Source organism: Cetorhinus maximus, chromosome 18 (assembly GCF_964194155.1).
Source record: "Cetorhinus maximus chromosome 18, sCetMax3.hap1.1, whole genome shotgun sequence".
In the NCBI taxonomy this organism is placed as follows: Eukaryota; Metazoa; Chordata; class Chondrichthyes; order Lamniformes; family Cetorhinidae; genus Cetorhinus; species Cetorhinus maximus.
The window spans coordinates 89,003,748-89,024,962 of record NC_135896.1 but is presented as its reverse complement, the minus strand read 5'-3'; the positions used below and the strand labels follow the sequence as shown (position 1 = coordinate 89,024,962).

General features: G+C 40.7%; 1 pseudogene; it reads left to right on the top strand.

Moving 5' to 3' along the window:
• The first annotated feature begins 1,352 nt into the window (after nucleotides 1-1,352).
• LOC144693421 (peroxisomal N(1)-acetyl-spermine/spermidine oxidase-like) lies at nucleotides 1,353-17,989 on the top strand (annotated as a pseudogene).
• Nucleotides 17,990-21,215: the final 3,226 nt, after the last annotated feature.

Below are 21,215 nucleotides of genomic sequence, written 5' to 3'. Positions count from 1 at the left end.
CCTGGAGGGTTGGCAGCCCTACTGTCACTAACCAGGTTTAAACAAAATTGGCTTTTTCATATCCCGAAAAATAGTTAATGGGGCATCCTGGATTTTGGATATTCTGGATGAATATCTGCCTATTCCAATTGTTATGATGTGGCAGGTGATGCGTGCAAAGTGGATCAAATCCACGAGGGAAACTGGATCGCGCGGTCACAACTGTTTTGCAATTTGTATTTCATTTCGAGACACGTGCCCTGAATTCAGAAGGAATAAGACTACCATGACTTCAGAGGTTTTTTAGAAAACTAAATTAAACATTTATTAACAGAAGAAAAGCTTTTCAAGCGCATACATATATCTACAAATTACTACTATAATAACTCCTAAAACCCCTAATTAATCTGGCTGCTAGTTACACCTCCATTAAGGCAACAGTGAAAAAAAAAATAGATTTAAACATATCCAGGCAAAGCAACACGATACCCTGGACAGTGATATTCAAAGTGAGTTTTCTCAGCTTCAGTTCCTGTGGATGGCAAATTGATGCACAGAGGCTGGAGGCTTTTCACACTTGTGTTAGATCTTAGAATGCCTTCCCCGCTTACACATAGCCTTCTCTCTTTTATCCATGTTTTCCCCTTTTAATGCAAATTCCATTGTTCCAATATGTCTTTGGAACTTTACCTTTCTCATAACACAAATCTTTCATAGTACCAATTTTACCAGAAACCTTTGGGAAATATAAACTCACTGTTTGGCTTAGCTTGTTCTAGCTAGGCAGAGCATCCTACCATCTCTTTGAAATTCAAACTAACCCAATTTATTATAAAATGCAAATTTTCCTCACACCTCACGTTCTAAAACTTCAGCCATGTTTATGTATTTAGCATTTCAAACCTAGCTTCTTTTTTAATGACTCAAACCTCCAGACCATCTGTCTCCAATCCAATTAAATCACACACACACACACACACACAGAAACTATCCAAACCCCACCTACCTTTACAAAACCACTACCTTTACAAAAAATCACAATAATATTATGGGAACTATTATATTTTCATGCCACAATTCAGAAAAGAACCATCAGGCAAATACAAATTGAACCAGTCATGAAGCGTGTAAGTTAAGATTTAGATTCCCTTTCAAACCTGTTATCAGGGAGGCCTCATTAAAAAAGTCTTGCAACGTTGCACTGAAACAAACTTATTCCATACCCTTGGTTTTGGCTGGCTGCTAAAGGTCCTCTGTACGAGGGCTAATTTTTAAAGGGGTAGTTATCACACTAACACTAGGCTGTTGCAGTTTCTTCGCGCAATGTTGCAGAAAATCTGTATCATATTTGTTTGTGTCTTCAGTTTTGAAGTATGAACTCCAAGAATTCACTGAAGAGAAGCCCAGAGGTCGTCGTTGTCGGAGTTGGGATGGCCGGGGTGGCAGCTGCTGGAAAATTGATGAAGCAGAGGTTCACCGATGTACAGATTATTGAGGCGTCAAGTCAGCCTGGAGGACGGATCAAGAACTGTCCGTTTGGTAAGTTTAACGAAACAGAAAATATGTGGGAATTTGGAAATTAATTGATTCAGGGCTTGGTTTTTGTTTTAAATCACTGCTCAACTGGGATTAAATGATAAAATAAATTAACAATGATAAATAATGAATACACCCACCTATGGAGGGAGGTGGTGACCTAGTGGTATTGTCACTGGGCTAGTAATCTAGGTACCCAGCGTGATGGTCTGGGGACCTGGGTTCAAAATCCCACCATAGCAGATCATGAAATTTGAATTCAATTTTTTAAAAAAACCTGGAATTAAAAGTCTAATGATGACCTTGAAGCCATTGTTGTAAAAAGAACACACCTGGTTTACTAATTTCCTTTAGGGAAGGAAATCTGTTGGCCTACAGGTGATTCCAGACCCCACAGCAATGTGGTTGACTCTTAACTGCCCTCAGAAATAGCCTAGCAAGCCACTCAGTTCTCAAGGGCAATTAGAGATGGGCAATGAATGCTGGCCTAGCCAGTGATGCCCACATTTCATGAATGAATATTAAAAAACCTCTCACCTCCTGCTACTAAATGGATGTAAATGTTTCATATAGATTTGTAAGGTATACCCATTGACGAGGCAATGTGGACATCAGAAATTCCAAACATCTATTACTTCTAAATGTGAAACAGTGCCATATTAGAAATTTCATTAGCTCTCTTATGCACTCACAAGCAATATACTACATGTGGTCTCACTTACTAATGTTCAGTTGATATCCTTCCTAACTTTACTTGGCAGGTTTCCTCTAGAGAACAGCAAATGCTGGCTCACGAACCAAAAATAAGGTCAACAGGAATTAGATACCTTGTATAACTGGAAGCCAATTCTGACACTTGAACCCAAAGACTTAAATCCAAAAATTACCAATTCTTTTAGCTTTCCAGTAAATTGAAAGATGTTCTCCTCTGAGTACTGTTCCCCACCCCCTTAGAGTAACAGTATTCATCACATTCAAAATTTAACGAAGGATTTTACAGAAGCATTAAGATTCCCTCTTGAATATTGAAGTACCTCACCCATTTGAAGAGGATGGTGCATAGAGATATGGGGTCAGTTGGATGGGACAGCAATGAGAAGGTCTAAGTTAGTAGCGTGTCCAAAAATTCCAATTTGCACAGACTCAAAAATGTTGTTTTAGTTATATTTTTAAAGCTTCAATGAAAGAATAGAAATCCAAACCATATGGTTGACATGGTGAATATCGTAACTCTGGTGTTGTGTTCACTTGTAGCAAGTAAACACAGCTAATGGCTATAGATTTATGATCTTTCCAATATGTAAATTTTTAATTTATAAAATAAGCCTTTGGAAATCATCGACGATTGATATTCCCTTCAATGATTTTTTTAAAAGAATCATTTGGTGTAGAACTTACTTATGAATTAAAGCTCTTCTCACAATATATTTAGGCAAATCAGTGGTTGCTGAAGGAGCACAGTACACTCACGGGGCAAGCATGAAGAATCCTATTTTCCAATTGGCCAAACAGTATGACCTTCTGCAGCAAGTACACAATACGTCAGACACTAAATGGTCAGTGCTCACCAATACACAAAAACAGCTCGATCCTGACTTCACTGAGGAAATTGGAGATCTAGCTAGCAGCATTCTCAGGCATGCTCATCTTCTTGCTCAAGAAAAGGGGTACACACAAGCTAAAAGCCTTGCTGATGTCTACCGAGAGGAAGTAAAAATGTTACTCGCACAATGGAGTAGTGACAATGTTGACCTGAGGAGACAGAAGTTGGGGTTGCTGAGCAGGTCAATGATGTGGCATTGTATCCACCTTGCAACAAATGGACTGGCAGATGTGTCTGTACATGAATATGAGGAGCATAAAAACATTGAAGGTGACGAACGAAATTCTCCAGGGTTAGTAAAGCACATCTAACATTCTTTGCTGATCACCTTGACACCTTGTGCAATGTTTACAGGTTTTGATTTTTTTAGCCATTTGCATGGGTTTAGTGGCCTAGTGATCATGATACTGGATTAGCAACACTGAAGTCAAAATTCAACATTTATCATGAGACATGTGAAATATTTTTAAAATGTGGGGCAGAATTTTATCAGCCTCTCAGGCAGCTGGGATGGCCGTTAAGTTTCCCAAATGGCCTTCCTCCTGCCACCCCTGACCTGTCCGCAATTTTACGGGGGGTTGGGCAAGACCCAGGGCAGCCCACCCACTCTCACCCCAATTGAGGCCCTTTAGTGCTTTCCACTCTGCTGCAATCTTGAGGCTGGTGAGAGGAGTTCAGGGGTGGAGGGGAAGCCTGCAAGTCACTCTGCTCAGGCTTGGGTGGGAAAAGGGGGCTGTCTCCATCCCTGGGCCCCTTTCCAGTTCAGGCAGCCCCTCTCCCCCCTGGTTTAACCCCCACCTCCACATGTGCACCCTCCCTTCTTGGCCTTACCATCCAGGCCCTCCCACCCTTCCCCTCACCCACCCACAACGGCCTCGCATCCCTGCTGCGAGACCCCGCACCTCACTGGTCCTGTGGATTCTGGCACTTAAACTGATGGGACTGGTTGTCATCCCAGCAGTGGCCACCACTCCTGATGGCACTGTTTGGCCTACAGAACTGCCAGCCAATGAGATAGCTGACAGCTCTGAGGTGGAACTTCCTCCTGAGTGGGCGGCAGAAAGCCCGTCTCCAGGCAATTAACACTCCATGGAGCATAGAATGGCTGCGGGGCTGCTGAGATTGGTGGGAATGTGTTCCCCACTGACCTTTTCAGCCAGGGGACGGGAAACCTCACCATCCAAAAAATCCTACCCGTGGTAATTTTGAGGTTAATACCAGAAAATAATCACATTTCTATAAACTCAACTGGTTCAAGAGCATTCTTTGGGGGAGAGAACCTACCATTCTTTCCCAATCTGGTCAACTTGTGACTCCAATTCCACACAAGGCAGTTGACTCTTAAAATGCCTTAAGACATTTGGGGATGGGCAATAAATACTGCCACATCCTCTGAACATCTAAAAATAATTGAATGTTACATTTCTTCAATCTATTATTTCTTTAAGTCTTTATTGAATTCAGCCACATTAATTAACTTTGTTGAGTTATAAGGATATATTGCAATTCATATCATAGACTGCTTACAGGTCCACACAAGCAGGACAAATACAACCTGGCCAATTACCACTCCATCAGCCTACTCTCGACAATCAGCAAAGTGATAGAAGGGGTCATCAACAGTGCTATCTAGTGACACTTGCTCAGCAGTAACCTGCTCACTGACACTCAGTTTGAGTTCTGCCAGGGCCACTCAGCTCCTGACCTCATTACAGCCTGGGTTCAAACATGGACAAAAGAGCTGAACTCCCGAGGTGAGGTGAGAGTAACTGCCCTTGACATCAAGGCAGCATTTGACAGAGTGTGACATCAAGGAGCTCTAGCAAAACTGGAGTCAGTGGGCATCAGGGGAAAAATTCTCCACTGGTTGGAGTCATACCTAGTACAAAGGAAGATGGTTGTAGTTGTTGGAGGCCAATAATTTCAATCCCAGGACATCGCTGCAGGAGTTCCTCAGGGTAGTATCCTAGGCCCAACCATCTTCAGCTGCTTCATCAATGACCTTCCTTCCATCATAAGGGTCAGAACAGGAGATGTTCGCTTGTTATGGCACAGCCAATGGTAAATGTTGAGTTGCTCAAATCCCAAGGGAAACTTGAAGCAGCTACCACCACTGTTTGCAATTTGTATGTATTTCAAGATGCAGACTTTGAATAAGACCACCGAGTCTTACAGGTTTCTTATAAAACTAAATTAAACCTTTATTAATAGAAGAAATGATTTGAAGCACATACAAATTACTACTATGATAACTTCTAAATGCCCTAGTTAATCTAACTCCCAGTTACACTTTCATTAAGGCAACAGTAAGACACATAGATTTTAAAAATCCCAGGCAAGTAACACACAATACCTTGAACTGTCGAATTCAAAATGAGTTTTTCTCAGCTTCAGTTCTTTGTAGGCAACAGCTTGAGGCCGGCAGCTTTTCATACTTGTATTAGATCTTAGAATGCCTGCCTTTACACATAGCCTTCTCTCCTTTATACATATTTTCCCCTTTGAATGCAAATTCCCACTGTTTCACTGTCTTTGGACTTTACCTCTCTAATAATAAAAATCTGTCATAGTACCAATTTTACCAGTAATCTTTGAGAAAAATAAACACACTTAACTTCTTCTGACTAGTGAAACATTTCACACCCTCTTTTGAATTCAAGCTAGTCTGGTTTATTAAAAAATTCAAATGTTCCCTTTACACCTCACATTCTAAAACTTCCCCCATGTTTACCTACTTAACATTTCAATCCTAGCTTATCTTCTGATACATCAAAGCCTTCAGACCAGCTGCCTGTAATTCAATTAAGTCCCACACACAGACAGGCCCATAGACATAGACCCCACTATTACTCTACAATAAATTCCAATAACATTATGAAAATTATTATATCTTCCTGACGCATTGATGATTGCACAATGTTTACTGCTATTCACAACTCCTCAGATACTGATGTAGTCCATGTCCATATGCAGAAAGACCTGGACAATTTCCAGGTTTGGGCTGAAAACTGGCAAGTAACATTCATGCCACACAAGTGCCAGGCAATGACCATCTCCAAAAAGGGAGAATCCAAACATCGCCCCTTGACATCCAATGGCATTGCCATCACTGACTCCCCCACTAACAACACCCTGGGGTTACATTTGACCAGAAACTGAACAGGACCAGCCATATAAATACTGTGGCAACAAGAGCAGATCAAAGACTAGGAATTCTGAGGTGAGTAATCACCTCCTGATTCCCCAAAGCCTGACAACCATCTACAACACACAAGTTAGGAGTGTGATGGAATACTCTCCACTTGCCTGGATGAGTACAGCTCCAACAACATTCAAGAAGATCAACATTATCCTGACACAGCAGCCCACTTGATTGGCACCTCATTCACCACCATAAACATTCAGTCCCTCCACCACCCACGTACCGTTGCAGTAGTGTGTACCATCTACAAGATGTTCTGCCTCAACTCGCCAAGGCTCCTTCAACAGAAGCTTTCAAATCCACGACCTCCAACATCTAGAAGGACAAGGGCAGTAGATGCATGGGAACACCACCACCTGCAAGTTCGCCTCCAAGCCACTTACCATCCTGACTTGAAAATATATCACCGTTCCTCCACTGTCACTGGATCAAAGTCCTGGAGCTCCCTCCCTAACAGCACTGTGGGTGTACCTACACCACATGGACTGTAGCGGTTCAAGAAGGCAGCTCAACACCACCTTCTCAAGAGCAATTAGGAATGGACAACAAAAATGCTGGCCTAGCCAGCAAAACCCATGTTCCATTAAAGGATATAAAAAAGTTAATGTGCTACAGATTTTGACGGAATTTTGCACATTTTTATGAATACATATATTGAAAGCCAAAGGATCACAGTTTTTACTTGATAGAGCAAGAGGAAATAGTTCATGTGGTTTGTAGTCACTATTGTAGTGTAGGAAAGTGTGGGCTAAATTTTTGCACTGCATGATCCCACAAGAATAATGTGATATTGACCAGATACCCTGTCCTAGTGAAGGACAGTAGGAAAATTTCCCTATTCTTCTGCAAAAAGCGTTCTAGATCTTTTTTCATCTACCTAATAGGGCATATAGGACCTCAATCTCATTTACAAGACTGATAGGGCAGAACTTCCTCAGCACCGCACTAAAGTGTTAGATTATGTGCTCTCTGGAATGGGACTTGAACTCACTACCTTCTGATTGCTGGAAGAATGTTACCACAAAGTCCAGGCTGACACCTCATAGAGACTAGAATAGACTGGATATCTAACATTATTACCTGGTTAGTTATCTAAAGGCTGCAACACTAAGTTGATCTCACTAATGCATTGATCTCAGCTGTAAATTTAAAATCACAGAGTCGTTAATGCTGAATCACTGTAAAATAACTGAACTGTTTTTATAACACTATGTTATTTTGCCAATTAAGCCCAGCATATTCAATGTTTAAGTGCTGCTAACTAGGATTCGAAGTAATTCTAAGTAATTGTTAGTTCATTAGCTTTGTTGTCCGACTTCTTTCACAAAAAAGTTAGTTTCTTCACTCAGTAGCTTGGGAGGATCCTGATGGGAATTTGCTACTATGATATCATCTGAACTGGTTGACAGAAGCTAGATCAGCGAGCCAAATTTGAACATCATTCACTCCAAGACATAGGCTGGTGTGTCAGCCCAGAAGAGTCCTTAATGAAGAGTTAAGGTGAAGGGTTAAGGAGAATATTGTGTTCCTTTGATAAATATTCTACTCAGGGCTTATATCCCAATGATTTTATTTTCCCCATGGTGAAGGATGTCGAGGATCTGATGAAAGTGTGAAGCAGTGTGACCAACCTTACAGCTCTCAGTTACGCGAGGAGGCTCCAAGAGGCTTTTTAAAAGAAATGCAGGCTTTTAAAGGTTTTCAAATAATGAAGTCTGGTCAGAGAGGTTATATGAGGTGGAAGGACTGGACTGCCAAGAGATGTGCTGAGTACAAATTCATTGCAGCCCTATTAAAGTGAACTTGACAACTTCCTGTATGGAGAACATTTCCAATTATGGAAAGTTGGTTGTTAGTGTCTGAATTATTGATGAGCAATGAACTTTTGCTGACTCCCAAAGGCTACTTCTGTTACTGTGGGAAGGCCTGGTGAGCTGTGGAGTGGGGGGAGTTGTTGGGGGCGTGGGGTAATCAGCCTACCCTGATGGCTGATCAATTCTATGAATTGAGAAATATTCCCCAGACGTTTTCCTAAATTGGATGACTTTTTTTTAACCTCTCCCAGGAAAGAGCATGGTTACAAAGTACATAAAGTAATGTGTATTGATTCACTGTAAATAGGATCCAAGCTGGTTGATGAAGCCAAAGCCAAGCCACAAAGCTTTTCTATATTGAAAGAGTTTATTGACTTGTTTAGTCTCAAAGCTCTCCCCCTACTCAACCCATTGTCCCAGCTATCCCCTATTTATATGTGCTCAAAGACAATTAATATATCTATCCCTTGTTTTTCTTAACCTTAACAATGTAATTGACATGACATTAATAAACCTTAAAAACCTAATTGGTAAGACATTAACATTCACCGTGCCTGGATGGAATAAGGTTGGTGGGTTCCCCCATCTTTTTTTTATTGTATGTTTGCAATGGTATTCCTAATTCCACTTTTATCATTCCAGGTTATTCCCCAGCCTATTGCAGAAATTGCTCGAGACTATCCCGAAGGAAAAGCTGCTGCTGGAGAAACCTGTTAAACAGGTCCAGTGGAATGGAAGCTTTGAATCGGAGGATGGCTCACTCTATCCAGTCAGAGTGGCGTGTGAAGATGGAGATCATATTCTAGCTGATCACGTCATTGTAACGATTTCACTGGTTAACTTTTATAACTATATGTCTAGGTGCCTTCTTCTAATTAATTCATTCATTCATAAAACACAACCAGGGTTGAACCACAGTAATTTCTACATAATATGTAACTGTCATTGCTAACCTTGTGACTGGACTATGAGCTTCAATCTGTTGGGATCCTCCTGGCTGGGCTCACATATGTAGTATAGAATAATGACCATAATGCTGCCCCTTTTATGTTGAAGCAAAAGGTTTTGGGTGTGCATTGCCATGCAAAAGCATTATTACTCCAGGGACAGATCCCTGGTTAACTCATAAGTACACTGAAGCGAAGGAGTGTGAGATCCCTGCCAGGAGGTCATCTCAACCTGTGCAATGGCAGAGTACACCTCCAATAGAATGTGGAGCCAGGTTTTAAAAAACTGCTGCATCAAGTTCTTAGCTCTACTGGTCTCTGTCTTACTAAACTGTTTGGATATTGCTGAAAAAAAGAGATATGCTGTTGAAGCTTTTCGTTTTGCGCTCATCAAGACAGATGCAAGAATGCAAAATTTCAAAGGGAGCAACAGTTTAGGCTGCATGAGAAAAGGATGCTGATTGGTGGGCATGCCTCAACCAATCAGAGTCAACTTGCCAACCAATCAGCACTCTTTTGTCATGCAGCATAAATTGTTACTCCCTTTGAAATTTGGCATTCTCGTGTTTGTCCTGATGAGTACACGATGAAAACCTTTGACAGCATGTCATTTTTTTCAGCAATGCTCAATTTCTGGCATTTTAAATTGCACCCTTCACCCAAGGTGGAAAAGCTCTTAACAAGAAACTTTAGAGAACATAGTTCAGGACTTCAACAATGTTGAAAAGAGCAGAGGGTCTATTTCATGAATGCAGAGTGAAGACTGTCTGTTACACGGAAATAGTGCATGCATGGCTGGCATAGAGGAAATGAGTACTCTCAATTCTCAATGCACATTTGTAAGTTCAGGTTTCCAAAGTGAAGAGAAACTAAATTATAAGTATTGGGCTAGGTATACTTAGGTTTCAAAAACATCAGCCTGTTGGAGAAAGGGATAACCATTCTTTGCAATAACACACCGTACCTTACTGGATATCAAATGTCACCCTAAAAATACCAGGGTGACAAGTCTACTTGGCCAAGCCATCTAAGGTGAGGGATTAAAACTCTGGTGTGTTAATGGGCTAGGTTTGAATATTCCGACTGCCAGGTGTATCATGATTTGGATTTAGTTGTAACTCCCAGAAGGAAGTAAACTGCAATCTTTATGTCATGCCAAGAAGGCATGAAGAAAAAAAAAACTAAAACAAATTTGTTTCTCTTTTATATTCTCTTGTTTAAATTCTTTCTTTTAATGGACAATTGTTGGGCTGATACAATAACCACAACTAGTCACATGCTGGTAGTTCTGTAAAATTCTGAGCAGTTCCAATGGACAAAGGTGAACTCATCAACCTTCTGGAATGTGACTTGTATTGTATCAAAATTCCAACCAAGCCAACACCAAAAACAAGTAGAGGAAACGTCTGCAGCAGCCAGCTCTGGACAAAGGCAGAGCTATTTTTGACTCCTCATCTCCAACATTGTGCTAATGGTTCCACAGTTACCTGCTCAAAATACAATGGGTTTTAACAAAGGGGCCTCGTTAGCTGAATGGCTCGACCCGAAACCACCCTGTCACATGACTGAGACTTGAGCTGTTTGAATTGCTTTAATTATACAGCTTTCCGATTCCGTCTTCAGTTGCTGTTTAACCTCAAAAGAGATGACAGGACTAAAGGCTATAGTAGCCTGCCTCTGACCTCCGTCTCTCTCTCTCTCTCTCAAAGCCTGGTCTCCAGAAAGAATCCTGCATTTCACCTGCAAAGTGAACTAACTCCCAGAATACAAGAATACTTTGCCGTATCTTCACCTGCCTCAGCTTTCAACCGAGCTCCTAAGAAAAAGACCTGGACTTCTGCCAGACAAAGCCAACTGAAAGAACCTTCCTTGGACAGTGACTTACTGGACTCTGGACTCACATGAAACAATAATTCTTATTTGTTTGGAGTGGTCTTTGCCCTGTACTTCTTTCCTTCCCTTATCCCTCTTTTTATTGTGTGAATGTACCGGGGTTACATAGCAACACCCCCTCCCCATATTTTGAGTGTGTGTAAAGAAACTAACGCTCTCAATTTAACCTATCTCAAGTTTGCTGTGTGGTTATTAATAGAGGATTGGATTACCCCAAAACTGAGGGGTTGGGGAAAATATGCCACCACTTATGGAGGAGGAAATCAAAAACACTTTCCTGTTTACAGACAGGTAGCGAGGGGAGAAATCAGGGCTGTTTAACTTAAAAACCCCTCCTCTCTGCAACACTTATTACTTCCTCATCATGTTGGCTGGGATCGATGTGTCGGTCATCTCAAGTCCAATAACCATTGTTGATGGGAATGACAGCAGAGAAGCAGTAGGAGTCTAATCCTTCCTTTCCTCTCACATAAAACTTACCAAAAAGCCCATGGTTTACAAGACAAGCTTCCTCATCCAGCTGTATTCTTCTGGGGCCCACTAATGGGTTTACTCATCTATTCATGGATCTAATATTTGAAAAACAGGACTGGGAATTGGAATCAGAGATTGACAGCTGCAAGCAATGAATATTTGGCTTCTCCTAATCTAGTTGGCTGCAAAAACTTTGGAAGCATTTTTTAATAAATCAAATGACAGATTTTTTTCAACATTGCTTCCACCTCCAAAATGGACCCTGGAGCTCAGAAGACACATGGAAAAGATGAGTTTAAAGATTAGAAGATGAAAGAAAATTAAGAATGAACTACAGTAGTTAGAAAAAAAGAGTAAAATTAATGTTAAATGATTTGGAAGCAGAGACAATGCAGGTAAAAATAAGAGGATGTTGGTCTTAATGGTTTAGAGTTAAATATCATTTACTAAACCTATTCTGGAAAGTCAGGTAGCTTTACCATCATAATGTTGGCCACTGATTTTGGCAGCAGTGTGAGAGCAAAAAGCTAACAATGTCAAACAACCCAGGGAAATAAACATTGCAACTAGTATGAAGGTTAATTCGTAATGACAATAGTCTAAGTTAAATAGAATAGAAAAAATTATGTTTCAGATATCCTTTTTTAAATTTTGATTCGCAGGCTGTCTAAAGGCAAATAGTCAGTCACTGTTTCAACCAAGCCTCCCTGAGCGCCATCTGCATGCTATTCAAAAATGGGCTTTGGTACAATGAACAAGGTTTACCTGGAGTATGAGGCCCCATTTTGGGATGAAAATACAGACATAATTGGATTGGTTTGGGAGGATGAGACCCCATTGTCTGGCCAGAAGCCCAACCTGATCGAGTGGTGGAGATGTGTTCCTGTTGTTTATGTGTTCAGACCGACAGTAAGGTACTAAAAAAAGTCTGACATCTGTATATCATCGTAGCATGTTTCTCAAAAATGTCTTTAAATATCAACTTGGAATTCAAATGCGCATATGCAAACATGTAAGTGTTGTACACCGAATCGGGAGCAGTGAATTAGAGCTTAGAATACAAGTGTGCAGAAGCTATGTTTCAGCGATACAAAGCCCTGGTTAGACCTGGGATATCTTGAGCAGTTCTGGGCAACACACCTTAGGAAGAATATATTGCCCTAGGAAGGAGTGCAGTGTAGGTTTACCAGAATGATATCTGGATCTCAAAACTTAAATGCGGAGGAGAGATTACACAAACTAGGTTTATATTTCCTGGAATTTAGAAGTTAAGGAAAATTTGATCAAAGTTTTCAAGGTAGTAAGGGGAACAGATACAGTAGATTGGGAGAAACTATTACTGCTAATTAGGGAGTATAAGATTTATCAAAAAATAAGAGGCAGACCTTTCAGGAGTAAATTTAGGAAATGCCTCTTCATGCAAAGGGCAGTAGGCGTTTGGAACTCTCCAGTTACGCCTCACTGAACTAGACAACTTTTTAGGGGCTTTCTAACAGTGACATGATAGCAGAAAAGGTCAAGTTCTTACTAAATCAATTTATTTCTCTGATGGTGGGTGGGGTGGCTGAGTCTGTGCTGAAGCAGCAAACTTTAGGATTTCCATCTTAAATCTGCACTCCTGCTAATCTGCTAAATCCCGAAGTGACAGTCAGATTCGGAGGAGTAATGACAGCGAATGCTGACAATTTGCCATCAAAAGAGTCTTAAATTCCAGGTCCATGTTTCTGTGCCAAATTTTCAAAAGTTTGAGCTCTCCACAACTATACTGAATTCATGATGTGCTTGGTAGCCTTGCTATGCAACATTTATGAAACAAGGGATAAGTGATGTTTCAGCCTTGTAACTTTTAAACAAAAGTTAGCGCATTAATGTTTACCAATTAATTTTTTTTTAATTTATTCATTCATGGATGATAGTTTCACTGACAAGGCCAATGTTTATTGTCCATCCCTAAGCACCCTTGAGAAGCTGGTGGTGAGCTACCTTCTTGATTTTCTGCAGTCTGACATTATGGTTTTGATACAATTGAATGGCTTGGTAAGTTTTAAGAGTCAACCATATAGCTGTGGGTTTGGAGCCACATGTAGGCCAGACTGGGTAAGGGCGGCAGGTTTATTTCCAGTTGGATTTTTACGATAATCCTGTAATTTCATGGTCACCATTACTGACACTATTTTTATTCCAGATTTATTTAAGTAACTGAATTTAAATTTCCCAGCTGCTGTGATGGATTTGACCTCACAACTCCAGATTATGAATCCAGGATTCTGGATTACTAATTAAGAAATATAACCACAATGCTACTGTACGCAGTAACCTTAATGTTCGGATTAATATTTGTTCCGTTTAGTCTTTTGACAAGTTAGGTTCCAGTGCTTTAGGGAGTTTCAATGAGGTAAAACACCATTTTTAAAAGGTTTGGTTCTGAAGTAAAAGTTAAGGATCAAAATTTGCCTGATCCCTTTTAATTTCTGTTTCTGTTTAGCATGTGACAGAAGTGCACCAGATTGCAAATGTGCATTCAATCCAAGTTTGCAACTGCAATAAAACTTCTGGCCACAACCTGGCATAAAATGTAAAAACTGCCCATCTTTGTCAAGACAAAATGGCAGCATGTGTCATCCAACAATTAAAGAGACACCCATCTACTCCACCAGTAATTGTATCGTACAAGACCCTTGAAAAGTCACCTGATGGAGTGGTTCTCAAGAAGTACCAGTGCCATCTTGTTTACATTAAATAATTGTATGGTGCATTAAAAAAAAAACAGATATGGAGCACATGGAGTTTATTTTTGTGGTTAAATCCCTACGTTACTTCAGACTATTCTGTTGCACTGTTATTTTTGTATGAATAAACCAAATTTAAAGGTAACAGTACCAGCAGGGGGAGCAAGAGGCAAAGGGAAATTGAAACTCAGTACTGAGGTACCAAGCAGTGATTTATAATGATACAATCTTCAGTCACAATACTTGACCCCTCGCCTCATTGACAACTACTGCCCCATTTCCAATCTCCCTATCCTCCCCAAAATCCTTCAACACATTGTTGTTGCACAAATATGTGCCCATCTTTCCATTAACAAGTTTGAATCTTTCCGTTCAGGTTTCTACCACTACAACACCACTGTAATGATCTTAATCAAGGCTACATATGACATCCTTTCTGACTGTGATCCTAGTGCACCATCCCTCCTTGTTCTCTTCACTCTCCCAGCAGTGTTTAACATGGCTAACAACAACACCCTCCTCCATTATCTAGCTCAGCGGGGCTGCCCTCGCTTAGTTCCACTCTTACACTATTGTAGCTAAAGTCTCTCCAGCAATTGCTTCTCTCCTTGTTGCCACTTTCCCTCCACAGGGCCTCAAGGATCTATCCTACGCCCCCTCTTCTCTGTACACATGCTTCCCCTTAACCACATCATCCAAAGCCATGGGGTCAGCTTCTACATGTGCACCAACAACACCAAGCTCTATCCATCATCTCTCTCCAACCCTGCACTATTTCTATATTGTCAGACTGGTTGTCCGACATCCAAACTAAACTGCAATTTGCTCCAGTAGGAAGACCAAATCCATCATCCCTGACTTCCACCAAAAGCTCCATGTTCTTGCTACCAGTTCTATTCACCCCCCAGCTATCGTCTCAGGTTGAACTAAACCGTTCACAACCTCTATACCCAATTTAACCCTGAGCCAAATTTCTGATCCCATATATTCTTCATTACACAGACTGCCTATTGTAACCTTTGTAACATCACAAGCCTCCAGCTATCAGTTGCAGCCTACTTTCCTCCATGCCTTTATTACCTCCAGACTCAACACTTCCAATGATGTCCTGATTAGCCTCCCATCCTTCATCCTTGACCATCCCTAAACTTCAGCTCATCCAAAATTCTACCCTGTGTATCATACCCACGCCAAATCTTGATTACCTATTATCCCTTCCCTTGTTGACCTACACTCAGTACCTTCAGTTTAAAACTTTCATCATGATGCTTAAATTCCTTTGCAGCCTTTACCCTCTGATTGTCTGTAACCTCCTCCAGGCTTACAACACCCAAGAGCCCTGTTTCTCTGACTCTTCTGTTTTGCATGAAATCACCGTTGACTAAAGTTTGGCTTTTTGTTTCAAAGGTATGGTCATGTCCTTGTGGGAACAATTTCCGGAAAAGAGGCAGAGTTCGTGGAATCTCTGAGTCCTGAGGAAGCGACTTCAGATTTCACCAAGCTTTTCAGACAATTTACTGGTATAAATTGGAACATATACTATGAGATAAATGTATTGGAATAAATAGGCTGGATGGGCTAACTCACCCACACAGTCTTTATAAACCAAATCTTATGATATTGATTCTCGATAGAAGTTCCAATGATGTCCAACCTTGATAATATATCAGAAAAATGGCAGCAAGACCCAGATAGTTCTAATTACATTTCCATCTTTGTCTCATTATCACTTTCTTTAGCACCATTATACCGTTTGTCACTTAACCGCTCTTACCTTCCACCCTATCATAGATCCTCCCTTTGTTCTTCTTCTGATCCTGCCTTTTCCCCTGACTCTGCATTTGTTTAAAAGTTGTTCGATTCTAACATTTCCAGGTTCTGATGAAAGGTCATCTATTTGAAAGGTTAGCTGTTTCTCGATGCTGCCAGGCCTGCTGAGTGTTCCCAGCACTTTCTGCTTTTATTTTAGAACTGCAGCATCCAGAGTATTATTCTGGCAGAAATTATTTTGGCATTTTTGTGGGATCTACACTAGTTCTGGTTTAATAATCACCGTAATATTTTCCAGGGAGACCTTCGCTGCCAACACCAAAAAATGTTTTTGTGACAAAATGGTTCAGTAACCCTTACACTCGGGGCTCCTACTCCCACATATCCATCAACTCAACTGGGGATATGATTGACATGCTGGCTGAACCTCTACCACAGGCAACAGAGGGAACTTCTCCGGTAAGTCACATCATATGACAGTCTAACTCACAGATTGAGGTCTTATAATTCTAAACGCTGAGCAGATTATTTAGACATAAGGTATGTATTCTCCCTCCAACCTTCTTACCTCCTTTCATGGAGTTTTAGGTCAGTGCAAAAAGTGCAGTTTCTTGCACTGCTTGGCCTCCAGTACCTCAACCCAAGTGGCAATTCTTAATATCCGAATTGTGACAGCAAATCACAGCCTATTCAACTGTGTTTGGCTCAGTCTGATCTTGTTCCTACTCAACCTTCACACATGCATATTAAATACAACAGGAGTTACAGAATAGAAAGCACAAATGAAAAACCCAAACTGATTTTCTTTCCTGCATATCAGTAACCCAGACTACTGAAACTGACTGTAAAAAAGCTGGACTCCAGCTTCTTTCTTTACGTGTTATTTGTCCTCAGGATACAGGCAGGGCTACATTTATTGCCAGTTCAGTTTCTCAGATAAAATTAAGGTGAGCTGTAGCAGTCCTTGTAGTGATGGTGCTCCCACAAGGATATGAGATAGGAAATGCCATTATATTGACCCAGTAACAATAAAGGAGTGGGTCCAAGTTGGAATGCTGTGTGGTTTGTATGGTATCTTGCAGATGGTGTTCAATTAATTCAGTGCAAAAAAAGGATTAAACCTTGTTTTAATAACCATCTGAACAGCCAACAAATATTTTTATGTCAAAGTTCAAAGCTCCTAAACAATGCTGCATGTGCATAGATAGGGAGATAAACTGTTACAACTGTGCATGTTTGGTTATTGTTGATGTAACTGCTTAACATTATATATAGTGTTGTTGTGAATGTAATTCTCTCTAGCCCACTACCCAAGGCTAATTGTTGAAAAACTGTTCAATAGAATGTCATGCACAAGTGGCCAGCCTCGCCAGTGACTGGTCACAAGCGATTTGATCATGAAGGCAACATAGCCAAGTCCAATCTGGTCCTCATCTCACTCCATACACATGCACATCTATCAGGGGTTATTGGAGAGCAATCAGTAATGGGAACCCAAGTCAAGTTTCCCGTCTTCAATTCTAGGATACTGAAACGAATGATCACAGTCCCTTTCACTCACTGTCTTCAGTGAGCTCAGCTAACTTACACCTTGAATCAGACCTTAGATCGTACAGATCTATATTGCTCTGCGCATTTTCATGAAGTCACTAACCATTTCATAGCCTGTGGTTTTGGGAGATCTCGCTCCAGTTCATACATTATATTCTTCCATCCCTCCAAGGCTGCAAACGAGGCACACTGCACTAAGATGTGGTACTACAGCCTCTGTTAAATGAGACCAAGACAACTAGCCATACCATTTGTTGTATAGTAAATGGAAGATATTGCATTCATTCCAACATTGTTATCCCTTACTACCGATGAACCTACATTATGCAATCATTAAAAACTGTTTGCCTGGTACACTGTAATCATTTCCCTGATTCCAGATGTTGCAGGTTTTGTTTGCTGGGGAAGCAACACATTGGAGCTACCACAGCACCACCCACGGAGCACAGGTGTCTGGGCGGAGAGAGGCAGATCACTGTTCCACCAAATGAATTTCTGAAACTGAAGAAGTGAAATTTCGAATTCTTATTCTTTTCCCAATTCTTTGAGTTGCTTTGTCAAAGAGCAAGCGTTTTTCTCAAAAAAAACTCTTCAATAAGAAAATAGTCAATACCAAGGCTAATAATAGATCCTTTATCAGGATTGTTCCGGAACAAGTAAAATCAAATGCATCAATCTCTTTGTGAGATTATTATTGTGATTTTAACATTATAATCCAAAGTAGAATTCTGACCATCAATTGTTCAGATTGATTTGGGTATCAAAAAGAACTGTTTTATTCAAAAGCTGATTGATACTTAGAAAAGTCTGGCAAATGAGGCACAAGGGGGACAAACAGAGATCAATTGCAGTTAAAGTGGGCGAGATGGCAGACTTGAGAAATCAGCTATCACAAGCCCAGTGATTTTTCTTGTCTTTGGGTTTAAATGCTCAATGTTTGTATCTTTTGCCTCACAGGATTGAGAAATTTATCATCACCGTGTGAAATTCTGTAAGCTCCCTAATACTAACTATCCTGAACCATCCAACTTGTCAATTGTAGACCTGCAAAATTTTTTATGCATGCTAATGTTGTGCCTTTAACCAATGCAAATAAACACTTTTGCAACTTTGATGTGCTTTGTATATTGGTCGATATTTCTATTCAATGATATTCACAATGGGTCTACAGCTCAGCCCCAGATTCCTCCCTCTCCCAACACACAACTGGACTTCTCTTCTCACTTACTCAAATTTAAGGGAAGAGTTGGACTCAGGTTCGAGAGCCCTCATCTCCCTCTGATACATTAAATACAGTCATCTGTAGGAAGAGGCAGTGGCATAGTGCTACTGTCACTGGACAAGTATTCCACAGACCCAGGGTAATGCTTTGGGAACCCGAGTTCAAATCCCACCAGATAATGGAATTTGAATTCAATAAAAAATCTGGAATTAAAAATCTGATGTCATGTCAAAACCATTGCCGATTGTCATAAAAACCCATCTGATTCACTCATGTCCTTTAGGGAAGGAAATCTGCTGTTCTTACCTGGTCTGGCCTACATGTGACTTCAGACCAACAGCAATGTGGTTGACCACAAGGTCAATTAGGGATGGGCAATCCTAGCCAGTGACGCCCACGTCCCTTGAATGAATTAAAAAACGTAGATGGTGCCTGAAGTAGCAGCCAACATTAACCTTCAGTACTATCAAAACATTCCATTCAAAAGATAAATTAATGGTCCCCCAAATTAAGTGGAACAAATGTTTTAAATATCACACTGAGATTCTGATGCTTGCATAGTGAATGTACCTGCATATATAAACAGTTTAAAGAACTGTCAAAGCTTGTTAGAAAGCTTGAAGACATCCTTCCCTCTGACTCAACTCACATTCCCCTCATGTCTCCCCCACCTCTCCCCACCCTAGCCACACTCCTCCTCCCAAGTGTTCAGATATAATTACCAAGGAAAATCCTGCTCATGGTTCTTGATCTTTTTAAAAGATAAAGAGAATTTCAGTTTCATTCACGTATCTCCAGAATGCATCTGCTCTCAGTCCCACGGTGAATGCTATTCAGAATTTCATCAGCTGAGAAGGCAATTTCTTATTTTAAAACTGTAGTTGAGAAAACCATCAAGTCTTGGCTGTGCAGACAGCAAGTGTAAAACTGTTACCAGTGGTGCAACATCTATTTAACTAAAGAATTTGATTAATATGCATTCAAAGAATCTTTTTCTAAAAAATAAGTAGCATCACAACTTCTCAAAGATGCTACCTCAACTCAGTCTACCCTCTGCACTCTTCTTCCTAACTCACTTAATGCCATTCATTAAACTGTTTGAAATTGTATACACAATTAACAGCCAAGTTCAAGGAGGAACCACTGGAAGCCTCCTGCCTCAATTTTCACTGTCCTCATTCTCCCCACTCCCCAATTCTTACCGTCCCCATTCGTTCCCCTCCTCACTGCCCCCATTCTCTACCCCTTCATCCTCTGGGGCGAGTACTGGTTTGGAGACATGAATCCCCCTCTGATTGACTAAAGCCGAATCTCAATGAGTGGTGGTGGCACATCAGTTATTTTAAATATCTGCTTAGTGACAGTGTTACTGAACTTAGAAATGAGCCAAATTTATCAAGTTCACCAGTCACGGAAGATTGGCGACAGAACAAGTAGTGAAGTACAACTGAAATCATCTTAATCCACAAACTTCAGTGATTTTCACTGCAATTCAATAATGCCATTGCAGTTTCCTTGCCAATTCACGAATGTAGAAAGCATTTTAATTATACAAAGTTTTTAGCTTTCAAAAAGAATATACAAGGTAAATCTTCCAACTGTGCACTTCGTCCTATGAGGCTCGCTTGCTGGGTGCAAAGTATCTTTGCACTTAAATTTTCCATCCCCTTCATTTCAAAGAACATAAAATCTTGTGCACCTACATAGTTTTCCTATATGCTGAGTAGGTGAGGGAAGGACCTCTCACTTGTGCTCTCTACAGGCCCTCTCCACAGGTGGCTATGACCCAACTCCCCAGTTGGAAAACCCTGCTGGAGGATCCATGTTGGAAAGCCCTTGCTGGTACTTTTCCGCGTCCTTCATCCGCCGCCACCACTCCCAGGCCAGTTTTCCCATTACAACACTGGGAGTGAGAGTGGGAGAAAAATCACCACTCATTATTTTCCAAAAATAATTCTAGGCCTGTCAGAAGAGGAGCTCAGCATTTGGAAGGTGGGCTACTGATTCCTCCCACCCACCCTGAGTGAGATATTCTGGCCTTGGCAGAGGAAAAGAGGGTCACAATTCTCCCCACTGCCTAAGCTTGTTTCTGGCTTCCTTCCACCTCTCCACTCCAATTACCAATTCCTCCCAATAACCCCGTCGTGCTCTTGGTCTTCTGTATGTGCATCGCCACAAGATGTCAACTTGTTCATTCTTAAAAATACAGGTTTGAAAATCACAACATAATTCTTTATTCAGTAACACACAAAATTGTAGTTGCTTCTCACATTCTACTTTCAGCGCCAGAAAGCCATATCTTTAGTCACACTACGTAAAAAATGCTTCCTTAAATTTAAAGATTACCTTATTCCTACATTACTTCATTCTGGGTCCTATTCAGTGCATATCTGGAAACTGACAAGTACTATAACTTCCTTACAAAGCAAACTGCATGGTAGAATATATAGTACAAACTTCAAGCAGTGCAGAGTGTGTTTAATGGAAACCACTCG